Consider the following 15495-nt stretch of genomic DNA (forward strand, 5'->3'; position numbering starts at 1 on the left):
CATCACCTTTGGACTTAGCTGTAAAGGCTTCAAAATATGATCAAATTTAAAATGAAAATGACAAAATAGTTATTGACAAAAAATTGTAAATGTGAGTAATCGACCAAACAATATAATTTTTTTCCACTATAGACAGAAATTTAGAGAAATAAGATCAATAGCATTTTTAGGAACAATAAGGGTTCCTTGTTACAAATAGGCAACCATGAATATGTGCCTGTATAAAGATTGCATCAATAACTACTTAAATTTAGAGGATACTACATGCTTCAGCAGCAGGTCTACCCAAATTACAACAATACAGAGATTAAAATGATACTTGCACAAGGATGGTATGAAAATTTGTGAAGTATTCCATATTTTTCATTCTTCAAATGCCAGAAATGAAAAACTGTTAAAAAGTTGATTACAAAAATACAAGTGTAACAATACATGTAATTCATAGAATTAAAGGTTAGTTTGACATCAGTGTATTAAATCTTCACCTTAGAAAGGCCCTTACATAGCATAACCTTTATAAAACTTAAAATTAGTTAACATTGTCATTTTATCCCAAAGAAATAAAATTTAAACCATGCTCATAGGGGCTTCAGGAAGATGGTGGAGGAGAAGCTGAAGGCTAAACAAGCTCTCGCATAGAAAGCAGTTTTAGAGTTCCAGTGAACAGTCCTAAGCCAGAGAATCACACCAAGTGTGCCATCACAGTACACAGAGTTAGGCCAGAGAGGGAAAATCCAGGCAAGGAGACAGATCTGAGCATTTGCCAGCAGCTTCGGCAGCAGCGGTGGCCATAGTCACAATCCTGTAACACAGAGAGTCCAGGACAAAGGAGCCACATGCGGTTGGTGAGCAGATTCTACTCAACACCAGCAAGAACTGACAAGGAGCAGACATCTTCTTTCTGCGGTTCACAGACCAGAGACGACCCAGGAACCAAGACTCGGTGAAAGTAGAAGCCTAACGTCCTCACTCCTTCTCAGGGAGCAGAGGAGAGAAGGCCACCCCTCCCCCCCACAACCGGACATCTCCATCTTGGATACTGACAAAGCTCAGTGGAGCTGCTAGCTCCAACTAAGGCCTTGGAAGAAAACTAGAGTCATTTAGCAGGTCACAAGAACCTAAATTGACCTGCCAGACTCAGCTTCACCCCGGGAAATGTCACCCAGCTCAGGTGCAAGCCCCAGGAATGGCTTTCTTCACTGGGTAATCAGAGCCAGAGGCTGCCCCTCCCTTAAGCAGCCTTGACAATCAATTGAAATTCAGTAAACATAAACCCAGAGAGTGGCTCCAGCCTGGGCTTGTGAGTTTCTAACAAGCTAGCCCTCAGGAAAAGCTAATGTTTGCTGAAAAGCCTCAACTCTACCCAGAACCTAGCCTCATCATAGCATCTCCAAATGAGGAAAAAGCCATCTCCCTCTTTGTGATAATCAAAGCAGATCCCCGTCCCATTAAAGTAACCTGAGAGGAGGATCACAAAATCCTGGGTAAAGCAGAGCATTTTTTGGCCTGTTCAAACTGACTTAAGAAACCAACCAAGCCACAGGAAAATCAAACACCACAAGCAGATCAGAGACTCCAACAAGAGGCTGTTACAGACACAAGGGAGATACAGGATTTTTCCCACAACTCCCAAATAAATCAAAATATTTTTTCTTTTTTTTGTACATTTTATAAAAAAAATTTTCTAAAACTTTTTTTTAATTTTTAATTTTTACCTTTTTTGAAAAAAAAAGTTTCCTAGTAACTTTTTTTCCCTCTTATACTTCTTATTTTAGGGGTATATTTGTGTGTGCGTTTTTCTTTCTTTTTTCTTCTTTAAATTTTTTTTTTTGTTTTTTGTTTTGCTCTATTGAACTTCTGATCTTTTTTTCTTTCTTTCTTATCCTTTTCACCTTTTCTTCTCTTTCATTCTTTTTTATGTGACTTAATTGTTTTTCTACACATCCTCAGATATACCCATAGTCGATTATTAGACCTTCTCCTCCATTGTGTACACACTTAATCCACAAATTTATTACTCAGTTCAAAACCTCTTAGACTTAAATTCCTTGATAGCAGTACTACCTCTTTATACCTATATAATATTTTAGGTATTTTTATTTTTAAGTTTTTCACATCTCCTTTATATCCTTCCTCTTCCACATTATATGCATGTTCTTCTCTCAATATTTCGTTTTCTTATCTACATAATATTTTAAGTTTTACTTTTCTATTTTTTCTGGTCTCTTTTTTTCCCCTTTCTCTTTCTTCTTTTTTTTTCTCTCTCTACTTTCATCCTATTCAACCTATTTCCTGTTTTGAGATTAGGACTTAGTTAACTCTCCCTGTGCCTTCCCACATCTCTCTATTCCTATTTTTTACCCACATCTCTCCCTAAACCTAATAATTTCTGGCTTGCCAAATTTGCATTTGCGGTTTGTAGCCCATTAATATATAGTTGTTTGATGTTGAATAGATGTATCCATTGAACGAGATTGTATCTGCAGACAATTGACTGTGCAAATACAGACTTTGGTTGATGTTTGCCTTAAGTTAGAGTTCTAGCACAAAACTGGTGTTTCATTCATCCCAAATGGGCAGAACAAACCTGAAAAACACAGGAAAAATGGCAAGTCCGGGTATCTCAACTCCCACTCATGGTAATCAGGGGACAGAACAGATAATGAATAATCCAGAGGACAGAAAAGATTAATCACCTATAAAGGGAAACCAATTAGAATCACCTCAGATTTCTCAGCAGAGACAATCAAAGCACGAAGAGCCTGGAATGATGTATGCCATGCCCTAAAGAGAAACAACTATCAACCAAGAATACTGTACCCAGCTAAATTCTCCTTTATAACTGAAGACCAAATAAAAACCTTCCATAGCCAAGAAAAATTGAAACAATACATCTCCACCAAACCAGCCCTACAAAAGATTCTTAAAGATGTCCTACATATAGAAAACTAACAAGACCACAATAAAGGCCAAGAAAATGCACCCAAACTGAGAATCCAATAAGATAGGAAGAACCCAGTTTACATAGACCCCAAGAAGGTAGATAACATGGCTAGAACTCCCAAATACCTCTCAGTCCTATCTCTCAACATTAACGGACTTAATTCTCCAATTAAGTGACATAGACTGTCTAGTAGGACTAAAAAGCAAGATCCTTCTATCTGTTGCCTTCAGGAGTCACATCTTGCTGGTAAACACAAAAATATATTCAATGTTAAAAGCTGGAACAAAATCTACCAAGCAAATGGCCCCCATAAACAGGCAGGAGTTGCAATCCTAATATCAGATAAAATAAACTTCCAATTAAAATTTGTGAGAAGAGATAAACAAGAGGTAAAGAAGGTGACTACATATTAATTTGAAATATCTATTCGAAAAACAATGGAGCACCCAAATTTATCCAAGAAACACTGCTTTCCCTCAAATTCCACAGAGATCCAAAGACAATAATTGTTGGGGATTTTAACACACCACTCTCCTTACTAGATAGATCAAGTCGGAAAAACTCAACAGAGAAACCGCAGATCTAAACAACTGCATAGATCAAGTATATTTAACAGACATCTATAGAATATTTCTCCCAGCAGCATCAAAATACAAGTTTTTCTGAGCAGCACATGGAACATTTTCTAAAATAGACCACATTTTAGGCCACAATGCAAACTTGTCCAAATTCAGAAACATTGAAGTTATACCTTGCATTCTCTCTGACTACAAGGGAATAAAATTAGAACGCAACACCAAAAGCCACCAAAGAAATTCCTGTAACACATGGAGGCTGAAGAACACACTGTTGAATAATGAGTGGGTCATGGAAGATATTAGAAAGAAAATCCAAATGTTCATGCTATTCAACAAAAATGAGCACACAAATTACCATCTCATCTGGGACACAGCAAAGGCAGTACTCAGAGGAAAATTTATACCTCTGAGCTCCTACATCAACAAATTGGAGAGATCTGAAACCAACAAATTAATGAGATATCTGAACCTCCTTGAAAAAGACCAGCAAGATATACCCCAATATAATAGATGGAAAGAAATAATTATTTTAATTAATTAATTAATTAAAATTAAAATTAAATCAATATTAAATGAATTAGAATTCAAAAAAACTATTGGAAAAAATAAAAAAAAAAACAACAAAGAGTTCGTTGTTCGAAAAAATTAACAAAATTGACAGGCCCTTCACAAATCTTACCAGAAAAAGAAGAGAACACACCCAAATAAATAAACTCAGAAATGAGAATGGAAACATCACCACAGAAACAACCAAGATTCAGGACATTATAAGGGAATACTTCCCAAAACTTTATGCTAATAAGTTTGAGAACTTGGTAGAAATGGACCTTTTCCTAGCAAATATTGACATGCCAATACTAAAGCAAGATGAGTTAAACCATCTTAACAGGCTCATATCAAGCATTGAAATAGAAACAGCAATACGAGACCTCCCATATAAGAAAAGTCCAGGTCCAGATGGTTTACAGCAGAATTCTACAAGACCATTAAATGCAGAGCTCACAGCAATACTACTCCAAACCTTCAGTGAAATTGAACGAGAAAGTTCACTACCGTACACATTCTATAAAGCCATCATAACTCTCATCCCAAAATCAGGCAGGGAATAATCAAAGAAAGAGAACTATAGACCCATTTCTTTGAGGAACATTGATGCAAAACTTCTTAACAAAATTTTGGCCAATCGTCTTCAACAATGTATCCAGAAAATCATACACCACAAGCAAACAGGATTCATTTCAGGGATGCAAAGCTGGGTCAATATTCCCAAATCAATTAATATAATTCATCACATCAACAGGAGCAAGGATAAGAACCACATGTTTATCTCAATATATGCAGAAAAAGCATTTGACAAGATACAACACCCCTTTATGTTGAAGGTTCTGGAAAAATTAGGAATTATGGAACATTCCTCAATATAATAAAGGCTATATATTACAAACCTACAGCCAGCATTATACTTAATGGTGAAAAACTAAAGCCATTTCCTCTTAACTCAGGAACAAGACAAGGATGTCCACTATCACCACTTCTCTTCAATCTAGTATTAGAATTCCTGTCTACAGCAATAAGACAAGATGCAAACAAAGGTGATACAAATAGAGAAAAAAGAAATAAAACTCCCCCTCTTTGCAGATGACATGATCCTGTATTTAAAGAATCCCATAGACTCCACTCCCAAATAATCAAGTTGATTCAAAACTTTGGCAAAGTAGCGGGGTATAAAATTAACCCCCCAAAATCAATGGCTTTTCTGTATGCCAACAATGAGAAAAGTGTGGCTGAAATTAGGAAAACAACTCCATTTGTAATAGACCCACAAAAAATAAAATACCTAGGAATTAACTTAACCAAAGAAGTGAAGGACCTTTATGATCAAAACTGTAAAAACTTGAAAAAGGAAATCAAAACAGAACTTAGAAAATGGGAAAAAACTCCCATGCTCCTGAACTTGGAAAGATCAACATTGTGAAAATGGCAATACTTCCCAAGGCTATCTACAAATTCAACACGATACCTATCAAAATTCCAACCTCATTCTTCAAGGAAATAGAAGAGGCAATCCAAAAATTCATATGGAACAATAAAAGACCCCAAATAGCAAAAACGCTCCTGAACAGAAAGAACACTGCTGGAGGAATATCAATACTAAATTTCAAACTATACTACAAAGCCATAGTAATCAAAACAGCATGGTAGTGGCACAAGAACAGACTTCATGACCAATGGAATAGAATTGAACACCCAGAAATGAACTACAGACCTATAGCCATCTAATCTTCTATAAGGGAGCTAAAAAAATAGAATGGAAGAAAGACAGCCTTTTCAGTAAATAGTGCTAGCAAAATTGGTTAACTACTTATAAAAAATTAAAGCTAGATCCTTATATATCACCCTGCACCAGAAGCAACTCCCAATGGATCAAAGACCTCGGAGACAAAGCAGACACTCTGAAAACATTACAGGATGGAATAGGAGAAACCCTAAGTCTCCTTGGCGCAGGCCGAAATTTTTTTAATAGAGACCCAGAAAGGCAACAAATCAAAGAAAGTTTGGACAAATGGGATTGCATGAAGTTGTAGAGCTTCTGCATCGAAAAAGACATAGCTAGCAAGATCAAAAGAAATCCCACAGATTGGGAGAAGATCTTCACTAGCCAAACAACGAACAAAGGTCTCATATCTAACATATACTTGGAATTCAAAAAATCAAACCACCCAACAACAAATCGTCAAAGAAACAACTGCCCAATTAATAAGTAGGCTAAAGACTTAAAGAGAAACTTCTCTGAAGAAGAAAGAAGGATGGCCAATAGACACATGAAGAAATGCTAAACCTCCCTAGCCATAAAAGAAATGCAAATCAAAACAACATTAAGATACCACCTCACCCCAGTTAGAATGGCAAAAATCAAGAACTCTAAAAACAACAGATGCTGGAGGGTATGTTGGTGGGAGTCTAAACTTGTTCAACCACTTTGGAAAGTAGTATGGAAGTTCCTCAAAAGACTCCTCATTGAGCTCCCCTATGACCCAGCAATCCCACTTTTGGGCATTTACCCAAATGTTTACAAACAAGACCACACTAAAGCTACCAGCACAACTATGTTTATTGCAACATTGTTTACCATAGCTAAGATATGGAACCAACCCAGATGCCCCTCAGTAGATGAATGGATCAAGAAAATGTGGTATATATACACAATGGAATTCTATGCCTCCATCAGAAAGAATGACATTGTCCCATTTGTTAGGAAATGGAAAGACTTGGAAAAAATTATATTAAGTGAAGTAAGCCAAGCCCAAAGAAACATTGGTCCCATGGTTTTCCTTATTTGCAATATCTAGTACATGTCTAAGTCAAGCAGAAAAGATCAGATAAGGTGATATTAGGGAAATGAACCCTAAGATATGTATTCGATTGTTTTTTTTCTTTCATGCGATTGTTTCTTAATCATTTATAAGATTATTTCTTTGTTGCTTTGTATGTCCCTCCCCACAGTATAACCCCTGCTTTCACTGTATTTGATGTCGGTGTAATTTGTGGAGGGGAAGGTGAAAAACAAATCGTTTAAATAAGGATACAGGTAGACCCGTTGCAACAATGAGAAGTACAAGTTGTTATTTAGAAAACGAAATTTACAACTTTGGTGGCGGGGGGGGGGGGGGGGGGGGGGGGTGGGGGGGGGAGGGGAGGATAAGAGGGGAAGGAGGGGGGGAGGATGGGAAGGGATGGGACGGGGAATAAAACATGTTTTCTTTTATTTCATGTGGTTGTTTCTAACACATTTATAAGATGATTTGTTTGTTGCTTTGTATGTCCCTACCCCACTGTCTAACCCCTGCTTTCACTGTATTTGATGTTGGGATAATTTGTGGAAGGGAAGAGAAAAAAACAAATCATTTAAATAGGGATACAGGTGGACCCTTGCAACAATGATATGTACAAGTCATTATGTTGAAAAATGAACTTTACAACTTTGGCCTGGTAGAGGGTACTCAAGGGTAGGTGGTAGGGGGAGAGTTGGTGGAGGTGAGGGTTTGGGGGTGCGAGATAGGAAGGGATGGGAAGGGGAAACAAAGGAGGAGGCAACAATTCTTAATAAGAAATGTACTCATTATCTTGCCCAAGTAATTGTAACCCCTTTGTATGGTATTTTCACAATAAAAAAAAATCGTAATTAAAAAAAAATAAAAAAGAAATATAAAATAATTAAAAAAGAAATAAAAGAATATAAGGACCTTAGGAAAAGGAATCTTAAACTTTTTCTATATGGAATGTAATCTGAAAGGACTCATTTATTAATGAACATATATATTATAAAACATTGTAGACTTCAAAGTACTATATCTAGAAGACAATGAAATAGATTATGGACTTTATACAAACATAGATACCTTTTGTAGACAAGCAACAGGAATATCTTTAGTTTCTATACTATTCATTTCAACCGATAAGTTAAAATTAAAAAAAATCACAAACTCTGCAGAAATCATTATAGATGCATACAAACAACTCTTGAGTATATTTTGACATCAAAGTCAGGCAATTCACGTGGAAGAATATTATAGAATCCATCAATTTTTTAATTAAGATATTGCTGTTGCTTTGATTATGAAAATATTTTGTAGGGACACAAAGGATGGACTGGCACTTTTGAAATTTAAGAAACTTAACCAAACCATTTCTACATAGGAGAACAATTTGTACAGCCATCCACAACTTCAAGGAGGTAGTGATACATACTTACCCTTTTGGTAATATCAAATGCAGTTTCTTCAAAGTTGTTCTTCAGGCCCCGTTTGATATTATGGTTCAACAGAAGGAGATACAGCATATCTTTGCTATTTCTATTTCCAGCAGCAAGATGCAAGGGTGTCAAGAGGCCTTTACTTTGGGGATTGGTATCTGCATCATGATGAAGTAAGAAAGAATCCATTCTGGTGTTATTCCACATATAAGCACTGTGCAGGGGTGCCAAGCCATTCAGAGTTATTGCATGAATATCTGCCTTGAGCTACCAACTCATGGACAATGTCTAAATGTCCACTCTAGGCTTCCCGATGAAGAGGGCTATACTTACCTCATCCCTAGTATACATATGAGTGGCCTTTTTGGAAAGTAGTCTCGGCACTGTAGTAAGCCGATTAATTTCGGCATACCAAAGAAGAAATTTGCATGGATTCTTCTCCGTTAATTTCTTGCAATTGATACCATTCCTCACGTTTTTATCTTGTTCCTTGTCTTCATCAGAATTGCCTAACCAGAGACGATGAGTACCAGTGGGAATGAAGTGTCCATGTATTTCCCCAATAGCTGACATTGGTTGAACTGGTCAGAAAAATCCGGTGAATTTTCTGCATATGTTTTTTCACCATGATTTATTTTCTCTTTTTCCATTTTTACTATTCTAAATTATTCTAACTGGAGATTAGTGAATTGATAGAGAGCAAAAGAAAGATTTTCCTCCCTATTCAAATGCACAGACTGAAAATATGGACCAGTGGTGTCTTCATGTGCAGCTTATTCTAGGAAGGAGAAAATAGGAAACAATACCTTCTACATAAATGATTTGGGAAATATCATGATATAGTGTAAGAGAACTTACTATTCAATATATGAGCTTTAAGAACTTTCTAATAGTTCCATTATTTATTGGTACCCAACATTAGAAAAAAATGTATAATACAGTAGTAAAATAGAAGTCCTTTGCATGACTACTTAAATTCCTTTTTTTAAAAGACACTTGGTTTCATCTTAAAAAGTAGGCCTATCTATTGTCCTCAAGTGATATTGGTGATTGAAGATGCTTAATAAGTCAAAATGTATTAGTATTCCTTTGATATCAATTAAATTTCATTTTTCTTCTTGGAGAATATAATGATCAAAGCAATAGTTCAGAATCAGCAAGCAATAGTTCAGCATCATGCTTCCAGTGCAAGTGGATCACCAGTAAGTAATCCTCGATACCATTTTCCACAAAAGTTTTTCACAAATACAATCTGCCTGCCTTCTCTAACTGCTTTCCTAGACTGGACCTGTTCTTTCATTGTGCAGGAAAAGTGTGATTCAACTGATTTCAGTCATTTTTGTTCTTATAATTATCAAGGATTTAGATTATTTTTTTAAAAAATTAGTTGTGGGGCCTGAACTATGGGCTTCGGCACTGTTCTTGAGCTCTTCAAATCAAGGCAAGCGCTCTACCACTTGAGCCACAGAATCACTTCTGTGGTTCTGTTTATGTGGTGCTGATTCGGGAAATGGCAGAGCAGAAAGTGAAATGATGCAACCAAAAATATAAAAGCAAAATAAATTAGGACAATTATGGAGCAACCATATTGTCTATAAGAATCATGAAAGAGAGAGAGGAAGAGAGATACAGATGTGCATTGACCTATCTAGACAAAAAATCAATGCTTCTGATCTATTTACAAAGCAAACAATTTTATTTTTTATTTGTTAAAAAGATGGAAAGAGAATTTATGTATTTACTTGAAATTAGTACATACATTTTTAGTCGCCTACATAAAGAGACATAGCTCTGACCAAATTACAGACAAAATCTTAATCCTTGGTCTGGGAAGGTGCCTAAGTGCTTTTTTTGTAGCTTAGTACAGTACGGATACTGCTTGCCAAAAAGGCCACTCATATGAATACTAAGGATGAGGATGAGTATACCCCTCTTTATCGGGAAGCCTAGAGTGGACACTTAGACATTGTCCATGAGTTAGTAGCTCAAGGCAGATATTCTGCAGTAAATCTGAATGGCTGGACACCCCTGCACAGTGCTTATATGTGAAACAAATTCCCGCACACACACACACACACACATCATCATCATCATCATCATCATCATCAGATTTCTTCTTAAGTATTTTTTGTGTATGGTCTTAAGAAGAAATTTACATTACTAACTTGAATTTCTGACAGAACAATATAATCACTGTACATCTTGCTTCTATACTCTCAATATTAAATTGCTATCTAAGTATGTGCAATAGATAAGTATAGGAAAAAGTAGGAGCCACACTGGTGGTTCATGTCTTTATTCCTAGCTAATCAGAAAGACAAACTCTGATGATTGTGGTTTGAAACCAGACAAAGAAAAATAGTCCATTAGATTCTGGTTTGAAAGTAACCAGCAAAAGCTAGAAATTGAGCTGTCTTACAAGCAGTAAAATGCTAGCCTTGAGAAAACTAAAACAAAAAAATAACAAATTCTGGGACAGAGCTAGGCCCTGAGTTCAAGCTCTAGTAGTAGTATTTAACTAATGAAGGAATGAATTAATTAATTACCTAAAATAAAATAAGTGGTCACATGTGGTGGGGCGGTAAAATGTAACAACCCTGGTGACTGGAATATGTATTATTTTGTAATAAGGCAAATTATCATTTGTCCTAATCACTACTACTTTATTTGAACTTTTTTGTACAATAAACCCTGAATTTGGCATGCGTGTATATGTGTACATGTGTACACATGTGTGTTTAAGTGTGTGTGTATGTGTGTGTGTGCTGTTGCAATGTTGCTTGCCAATATGAACAGGATGAGACTGAAAAGAGCTGTGTTGAAATGTTTTTATTTATCAGTGTTCTGTCCTGACATTTCAGTTGAACCATCCTTCTGTACATTTTATTTGTTACTAACATCATCATAATCAAAGCATTTACAACATTAAGTTAGATAAAAGAGATCATTTTCAGCGCTTAGTATATGTTAGGTAAAAAGATACACATATAATTGGGTAGTATGTTATTGGTGTAAGATGACTGTCAGTTCAAAATATGTATTTGATCTCTTAAATTGGTTATATTTTTAAGAAATACTCATGGAGTGATTTTGACTGACTTGAACAAATAGGTATTACTCTCTGGTTATTTCTGTGAAACTCAAGGTGGATAAACTCTTTCTGGATTTCTGTTGAAAATAACTTTATTTGTAAGATTGTATCTATTCACACTAAGATAATAAACCCCGTATTTTTAAGGTTTGAATATCCCATCATATTGACTGAAAATCTGTATTGTGGCTATGCTTGTTAGATATATAGTTCAAAAAAACAAACAAAAACATGTGTCACCTCCAGATTGTGGATGCATTTGAAGTTTGTACATACAAAGGTTTCTTCATTAATAGTTCTTTTGTGGGAGTAATAGCACAACTTTAACAAATAAGGCTTTTCAAATATGTTTTCCAATATAAATAACGTCCTAGACCGAGTCTTGCAATTTCTGAAAACCATTTAAATATTTTACTATTATTTTAGTTCATTGACTATACAGCTAAAGACATTTCTGAAATAAATATTGTTAAGATCTGAAAATGTAACTGGGTATACAGGCTTTTTATGCATCATTTTATGAAAAGCCAGTTTTTATGAAACTAAAAGAAATAGAATAAAATAATGTAAGTGAATTGGGTAACCCAATTATTAGTATAATTTTGTTTTCTATTAGCACAGTCCTTTGAATGTAGATGATGCAGTTAAATTATTTTTGTCTCACTGTGCTTCAGTTATTTTTAGATTATTTGTAGTTATAAAAATGAATTTGTAGTATAAATAAAGGTCTTTTAAAATGATTAGGATTAATCTTGTGCTTTGTATTCTACTCCCATGAAAATGAGTTATTTTCAAGTGTTAATAGTTTATAATTGAATCTTCAGCATCATAAGAAATTTTGAAAAAAAATTGGTAGTATTGATGTCTTTTTTGTGGGGGAGGGGTCCGGTAGTGGGGCCTGAACTCTGGGCACTGTCCCTCAGCACTTCAGCTCAATTCTAGTGCTCTACCACTTGAGCCACAGCGTCACTTCCAGCTTTTTTTCTTTTTGCTTTTGTGGGGCTGAGGAATCGAACCCAGGGCCTCATGCATGAAAGGCAAGCGCTCTATCACTAACCCACCTTCCCAGCCCTTCATGTCTTTTTAAACCAATAGTATTCACAAAATGGAGAGTCTTTAATTCATACTTAGTGTCTAGGATTTTTAACCTCTTATTCCTAACATTAATGATAGGTCAGAGTGCATTTTTGGTTATAGGAAAAATAAAATATTTATCTAGGGTCAAATGTGATTTTTAGATCAGTCTTGCTTTAATAGCATTTTAAATGTTGGGTGTAAAAAGCAATCAAAATACTTCCTAATGGTAAACAACTAAGTTGAGCTACAATTTGGAAACGATTGGTCCATAAGAACTGTAGTCTGTTTCCATCAGGAATTATGGAGGTCATTCTTTCAGTAAGACAGTGTTAAACAGAGATAGTGTCCCCAGGCAGTTCAGTGTTTAGTGAAGGGTTAAAATATGATTTCTACTATTTTGAGCTAGAAATCAAGAATGTTATACATTAGCAGTTCTTTTCACCAGGGAGGTATGCATTGATTATGAACTTTGAGTATTCATATTACAGTTCCCTATTTTCTAACAAAGATAAAGTGAAATATTATGAGTGTACACAATAATTCTGAGAAATTTTCCTAGAATTTGTAGACTAAGTGCTGGTATTTTAGTCATAAAATAGAATGAGGTTAATTGATACAGTGGGAGATGATCCTCAGGCTAACACTTACCATGTGTGCAATGTTGTACTAGTAATTCTAACTCTGAAGACTTCAATATTATCATCTGAGAATTAAAAATGTAAGGAGCTCCACTTTATGCAATTATTGTGAGGATTAAATTGTATAACATAGCTAAAGTACTTGGAAAAACAATCAATTAGCATTTGGCACATTCTACCTGTTATTTTATCATGTGATGAAATCTAGCATTTTTACTGTGATTTTATATGTGCAATGAGATGTATTGATATTCATTGCATTGATCACTTTTCTATCATTATGAGAAAAATACCCTCAAAGAAAATTTGAGGAAGAAACTATTATATTGACTCATGGTTTAAGAGAACGCAGTTTAAGATCAAATGTCTCCATTGTTTTTAATCATGTTTTTATTGTCTTAACTAGTTGTACACGGGAATTTCCATTCAATAAATAAGTTTTTAAAGTATAATGGATCTTTATATAACTTTTCCTACCATTCCAAACATCACCCCACTTTAATTTTTTTTAGTTTCATATTATTTCCATTGAATATAATGTCTTCACTGTTACTCCATAACTCTCTTTATTCTTTCCATTTGAATTCCCCTCACATCTTCCAAGTGATAGTTTCCTGGTATTCATTTTTTTGGGATTAAAATTCAATTTTATAAGAAATTACACGTTTTAAATATTGCTCTGAAAAATGAAAGCTTTGGTTAATACTGTTGTTTAACTTGCATAAAATTCTGGCTTCCAAATACGCGACAGAACATGGGTCCTTTGTGTGTCTGGCTCTGACTTTATTTATTTAATATATTTTTAGATCTATCCATTTCTTTGCAAATAATGTAACAGTCCTCATAATGGATAGGTGCAGTACAATTGTGTATATATGACACACTCTCTCCAATCATCCTTCCGCCAAAGGGCATCTTGGCTGTTTCCATAACTTGGCTATGGTGAATAGTGCAGTAATGAAGATGGTTGTGAAAGTGATTTTACTATAACCTTTTGGAAGAATTCATCACTATCTTTCTGGGAGCAATCCTCTAGCCAGTTTTCCAGAATAAGCACATCCTTCCCTTCATCTCCATCACAACGTATTGCAAGTTCTCAAAAACAAACTACCCCATACAGGTCTCAATAAGCTAAAACCACACTGTGCCCATATTCTTTCAATACATTTTTAATAATTACATAAATTTAGTGAGAACTTTCTATGTACTTTCCTAATGTGGGAATGAGACATAAAAACAGAGTAAAAGAAAGAAATATGCATTTTAATTAGCTATTATCATATTTAAAATCTTTTTCAGCTCTAACAGTCTCACTTATTATTTTAATCTTTATTTGATTACTTCATCTATCCCCTAAATTATAACAGGTGAGTTAAATACAGACAAAAAGAAAAGTGTGGTTTGATTTTGACACTCATGTGCGAGGATGCACAATATGGGCAAATAGATGGATTGGAATTAATAGCAATTATCCATTTTGTTAAAGTAGAGATAGTTTTCCCAAACTGATTCATATTTCATTCAACAAAAAGAAACATGTAACAATTCCCTTTGTTTTCCTCCTCATTAACTTTTGTTTCCATTTCATTTTATAATCAAGGATGATTTCATATATGTACTGTAGATTCAAAAATATGTTAAACTATTTCTATCCGTATGTATTGATATATACACACACACACACACACACATATATATATATATATATATATATATATATTACTCAGGTTACAATGATAATTTATAACTTCTGTAACTATACAATTTACTAAATTATTAAAAACATCGATGGCTCATGCCTGGAATCCTGGTTACTCGGGAGGCTGAGATCTGATGAACATGGTTTAAAGCCATCCTGGGCAGGAAAGTCCATGAGCCTCTTATCTCCAAACAATCAACAGAAAATCAGAATTGGAACTGTGGCTCCAAGTAATAGAGTGGTAGCCTTGAGAGAAAGAGCTCAGGGACAACACCCAGGCTCTTAGTTCAAGAACTACAATCTACCCAAAAAATCTATTTAATTTACACCTGTGTAAGTAGAGTATTTCCATCACCCAAATGTACATCCATGCTCATTAGCAAGGTAACTCTGTTTTGTCTGAAGTACCACTAAACATTATCACTTAAATAGAAAGCATTGGAACGTGGGTTCATTCTATCTCTCTCATGGATTTTTCTCGATTCAAACACTCAAGTGCTACAGTTATTCCAATTATTTAAAATCATAGCATTTTTTTCTTTAATGCCCCTAATATTACAGTTTGAATTCAGTGTCTTGTGCCCCCTAAATAGGTGTTCTTACCACTTGGTCATGTGCCCAGCCCTAAATTATCCTGATTATTTTTCAGATAGAAACTGGCTTCCTACTTGTGTATGATCTTGGCCTCAGTCCACTTTATATTATTCTTCCTGGA

The 15495-nt window shown here is 35.0% G+C and overlaps 1 pseudogene; it reads left to right on the plus strand.

Moving 5' to 3' along the window:
* The first annotated feature begins 264 nt into the window (after positions 1–264).
* On the plus strand, positions 265–364 carry LOC122124934 (annotated as a pseudogene).
* The last annotated feature ends 15131 nt before the right edge of the window (positions 365–15495 follow it).

The sequence above is a fragment of the Dipodomys spectabilis genome, unplaced genomic scaffold (genome assembly GCF_019054845.1).
Source record: "Dipodomys spectabilis isolate Male_0828 unplaced genomic scaffold, ASM1905484v1 ptg000254l, whole genome shotgun sequence".
Lineage (NCBI taxonomy): Eukaryota > Metazoa > Chordata > Mammalia > Rodentia > Heteromyidae > Dipodomys > Dipodomys spectabilis.